The sequence below is a fragment of the Prosopis cineraria genome, unplaced genomic scaffold (assembly GCF_029017545.1).
Source record: "Prosopis cineraria cultivar Desert tree isolate PC_DT_omini unplaced genomic scaffold, ASM2901754v1 PC733, whole genome shotgun sequence".
Classification (NCBI taxonomy): Eukaryota; Viridiplantae; Streptophyta; class Magnoliopsida; order Fabales; family Fabaceae; genus Prosopis; species Prosopis cineraria.
Window position 1 is genome coordinate 1 of NW_026556058.1, and position 5,612 is coordinate 5,612.

Genomic DNA, 5,612 nt, shown 5'->3' on the forward strand with positions numbered 1-5,612 from the left:
TTCACATTATCATAAAAGTGCCATAATTTTGGATAACAACATTTGAAATCATATCAGCAGCCTAGCAGCTATGCAAATCTCAAACACCAAAAAATCTTAAGCTGTCTTTGTTCATTCCTCACAGTCTTGGACGATTTGATTGTACAGTCACTGGAATGTTGAGATATGTTTAAGTTCATCTAATTATGATTGCATATGGTCCATTTTTCCTCAATTTGGGCCTCATTAGTAGAGTCCCTTTCTGCTGGTTTTAACATGTTGATTCCCTCCATTTGGAGGATGAGGATAAGCCCCTTAAATTAATTGCAAGGAATGACTTTTTTTTGTGATGATACTTTTACGAAAGAGGAATTTGTATCCCCCACTTTCCCTAACCCTTTCTCTGTTTCCAGTGATTCTCTGTCCTTTTCATAACATTTACCTAGTGTCTCTTTGATTCACCAATCAATTTGTGCTTGGCTGTTCCATTTCAATAGATTCACCAATGACTAAGTATGCTGTTCATGTTTATGCTTGCTTTGGCACTAGATCAAATTTAACAAAATAGCATATTGGATTAACCAGGAAAATTGAACGTCTAGCTTGTGCTTCTAGTTGTACATATCATTTTGTGAAATAAATTCATGTTTGTTTCTCTATTACTTCTGGGAACATTGAGTGGCAGTGTCCACTTGCTTACCCTTCTCTGCATCTGGGAACTAGGATCTTGTAGTGGAGTGTGGAGTCAAAACATACATCTTGCAAGCATGTGATTCCAATTCAGCAGATATTTCTCCAGAAACTGATGATACAGTTGAGTGCTGCACAATTCATTACATGTAATCAAAATGATGGCCATCTTATGTGAAATGAACTGAGGACATTCTTGGTATGTAACTCACAGTCCATAAGTCTCTCGCATCAACTAGAGTCCCAGGTTTCAGGCCTATGTCAGACCAAGACGCAGTGACTGTCGCATTTGTGAACTTCTATTCCATAAGATCACTGCACCTTGTGATTACTCAGGGGACCAGCCCAACCTGTCACTTCAGTTTCTTCTAAGTAGTTTGCATTTGGGAAAATTGGTATGGGATAACTAAAAGCGGTTTTAACTGAGAGGCTCTTTATATGCCACGATTTTTTATAATGATAACTTCAAGCCAAAAGCACAAACATGAATGGTGTTCACCAACGGTTTTCTTATCCTAATACACCTTATCACATGAATTAAGGCTTGTTTGCCTTAAAGCATGAAAGGATGCCTGTTCCTAATCACTCCATCTCCATCATAAAGATTATGTTATCTTTTGATGACCTATTTCAATTCAAAGCTTGATTTGATCCCAAATAATTTGCATGAGAAAAGATAAAAATCAATTAAATTTTAGTTGGACTTGGAATCACTTTGCCGTGAAATACGTATAGCATAGAATGACGCAAGTGATGATGTTGAGAATCGTTTTCCCAATGAAAAGAAAGAAATTACCTCCAAATCGTTATTGCTTTTCACCTTTTTGCCCTGAACTCCTAGTTTATCTGCATTACCAGAAGATTACAAGTAAGGAATTTTTTTTATGGAGGAGATCAACAATGCCTCTATCTGCCTAGAAGGCTGGCTGGCTAGCAGAGCTTTTGTTCTGTACATGCCTTGGTTTACTGCAATAACTTCCTTGTTGCTTAGAATTCCATAAGTTGCATCATCCATAGCTCGGATATCACACCCAATTAACAAAGGAGCCTTCAACATATACACAAGAAAAATTATACTTAAACCGCAGAATTCACTTCCTAGAACTATTTGCTATATGTGATAAATGCCAATGTCAGTATTTTGTTTCCTTCTACCTTAACTAATGCCCATAGGCTGAAATGAGCTTTATATTCCTCGGTTGTCATGCCTCCATTTCCCACTTCAAGCATATCAGGATCTGATGCCAAACATGTGTATTGAGAATGTGAAATCTATTTTCCTCTAAGACACAATAAATAGAAGCAAAAGTAATTTGACAGTCACAAGTGTTTATTTGCTTGCCGAGATTTTACTTTCACATTGGTTGAAAACAGAATCAAATTCAGGTTCAACAATAAGCAAAGGATGAAACCTTAAATGTGAGAGTTGGTATTATAATACATGTTGTCTATAATCTTGTGAAGTTTAATAGCATGAAAATCAAATAAAATTGATTACCATTCCATCCTCCAGGTCGAGCATAGGATGCCCATTTGTCATTTTCATCTGCTCGAGACGTCATGCTGAGAAAAAACGAACGTTATTAGTAAAAAAAAAAAAAAGGTAACATAAAGCACACCTTTCAACTTCTCGATTAAGCATCAGATTAAAATACACAAACACAGAGGCTTATATATATACATATATATATATATATATATTATTCTTGGTCACCTGTTCCAATTATCTGCAATATCTCCTGTTGTTCTCCAGCTATTTCCCACACTTGAGGCCCAAGTTGCAGGGTCTTGTACTCCCCTAAGTTCAAAAACAAATTCATACTGTGAAATTTGCAGTGTATGAAACCTTAAGGGAAAGAGTAAGTGGAATACTCACCATTCACAGAGAGAGAATAAGATGGGCCTTCCAGATTTTAATAAAGCTTCACTCATTATGGGGTACCTGTGTTCACAAAATGTAATTATAAATTTTCTCTTTCATGAACTGCTTCTTATGTTCACTTGAATGCTTCAAAATGGTACCTTTCCTTTGGACTAAGACTATGGGTATCCTCACAATTATCATACTTCAAGTAGTCAACTCCCTAAAGTAACATTTGAATCAAAATCTTCTGTAAATGTTATATATATATATATATGATAAAATTTAATGAGAATGAAGATTAGATTACCCAGGAAGCAAATGTTTTTGCATCACGGTCTTCATGTCCAAGTGAACCAGGCTGCCTTTAACTGCAAGTTTGAGTTCTGCAGAGAAAGTTTAAGAGAGATGAGAAATGTTGGAATAAGCACGGATAATATATACTATATATATATGAGTGGTCAGTGAAGATTAAAGAGTGGTATAATGGTGGAAGTGATACCCAGCATCAGAATAAATCCCTAGCATTAAACCTTTTGCATGAACATAATCAGCCAGAGTTTTGATTCCTGAAGGAAATGTTGAAGCCTTTGCTACCAATTTCCCTGTCACAGTTCACGTCAGAATTCTCTTAGGTTTTCTTATTCTTTTCTAGCGGATGAATATAACTCAAAAAGTTTTTAAATATGTTCACTCTTAATCTTCTGTCAGAGTAAAATTTTATTGAAACAGTAAGCCTATTGATGATGAGATAATTATTGAAACTGATTTTGAATATTAATTACCTGAGAATCTCTAGTAGGTTCGCCCCAGCAATCATCTAGAGATCATAGAAAATCATGATTAAAAAAAATAGTTTTCTTAGGAATATAATGAATCAACTATTTATTGCTATAAATAATTGTGTTAACCTAATATTATCTTACCAATATTGATATATTGGTATCCCAAAGACGAAAGTCCCGTTGACACCATTGCATCAGCTATATGATAATCAGAAGATATGACATAATCGAAAGTCAAATGACATGTGTCTCATGCAAAATAAACAAATAAATTAATATAATTTTTGTACATTAATTAGTTTTATTCTCAGATTGATAATAAAAATATTACCTGTTTGTTTAATCAAGTCTTCATTAATATTGCAGCCAAAATGGTTCCAGCTGTTCCATCTGATCATCATTAATAATTTGGTTATCAAACTTCGTCATTTAAGAGTTTAATTCATTACAATTCTGGCCAAAAGAAAACAATTCATTACAATATATGAATTACAGAACTTTATTGTAAAATAGAAAATTTAAAAATTCAATTATTAACCTTAAAGTTCAAACTCCTGGTTATCTCTTACAAGTTTAACAGTTAATGTTGAAAAAAAAGTCATTGATATACCCATGAGTTCAAATTAGTAACAGAATAGAATATGACTTCCAGATCATGAGAAAGAGACTATTTTATTTTTTAAAGAGAACCAAATAAAGTAGTAATTATCATATATATATATATATACACACACACCTTATGAGGGGGCAGGGGGAGAAATTATACTTTCATGTTGAACCCTCTTGATACTCAAAAACTAATTATTAATAAAAGTACTATATTATGCTAAATATCTAAAAATATTATATTATATTATACTATATTTTTTAAAGTATTAAAACATATTTTTTATTTTTTTCATTTTTTGGTGATAGTTCAAACTTGTTTTTAAGATGTGAAGTTAAACTCTTTTTAGGGAAAACAGTTTTTAGTCCCAAAAATTTTGATCAATTGGGTCCAGGTCCCAGTAGTTTTATCATAAAGGAATCAGTTCCTAAATTTATAGTCAACTTTAATCTTACAACTACCGAATATTATTGTTATATCAACTAAATGTTATCATTAAATCAACAACACATAATCTCTAGTGACTTTGACTAAGGTTGACCATAATTCTAAGGATTGATTCATTGATAAAAAAAAAAAGGTAAAATGACCCCAGGAAAATTGACTGCAATTTTAGCGGCCAAAAACCTTGTCATATTTTAATCTTGATTTTATAAAAATAATAAAAAATAAATTAAATATAAAAATTGAAACACGTTCTGGAATGAAGTGATGCTTATGGATGATTAAGATCTCAAAGGGCACATGAGGACAGAGAACTTATTGTCATACAACTATATGTTATCATTGAATCAACGACACATCGTCTCTAATAACTTTGATTAAAGTTAACCATAATTCTAAGGATTGATTCATTAATTAAAAAAAAAAGTTAGAATGACCCTACTAAAATTACTAAATTTTAATCTTTATTTTTTAAAAATAAAAAAAATTAAACATAAAAATTGAAACACGGAACGAAGTGATGCTAATTGATAATTAAGATTTCAAAGGGCACATGAGGACAGAACTCTGAGTGTAGTTGTAAACATGTGGAGTTGAGGATTTGTGGGTGAAGTGATGGCTCCTACCTAATGTTTGTTGAAACTTGAATCTTTTTCCCCCCCAATAAAGTCCAAATCTTGTGCTTTTCATTTTCTCTTCCCCATTCTTTTATCATGATCCTCCCTAGTTGGGGAAAAAATAAAGCTCACGTGCACTTTCTCAAAAATAAATCTATAAGTAAGTTTTTATTTTATTCCATTTTTTTAGAAGAATGATTTGTTAATTTATAATTAATAAATAAGGAATAATAAATGTATCAATAATATAATAAATATTTTTACAATTAAACCTTACCCCATTGATTTTATTCCCAAAAAAAAATTTGCATATTAAATTTATTAATAAAGTTAATCATAAAAATGTTTAAAAAAAAACTAGTAACTTTAGCACCCCCATCCTTCAATTATATATAAAGTCAGGCAAAAACCCACCAAAGAGATTCATCATGGTTGCTTAAATTATAAGTCAAGAGGCACCACCATAGCATGAACCTCCAATGGAGTGGTGATTGCTTGCCGCACTTTATAAATTAGAGTAATTTACACTTGTTTTTTGTTTTTAAAAAGGAAAAAATATTTTAAATTTTAACCAAAATTAATTTTTTTAAAAAAATATCTTACATTTATTTTCTTACCTTAAAAAACAT

General features: G+C 31.9%; 1 pseudogene; it reads right to left on the minus strand.

Moving 5' to 3' along the window:
* Positions 1-534: 534 nt before the first annotated feature.
* On the minus strand, positions 535-3,700 carry LOC129298170 (alpha-galactosidase-like; annotated as a pseudogene).
* Positions 3,701-5,612: the final 1,912 nt, after the last annotated feature.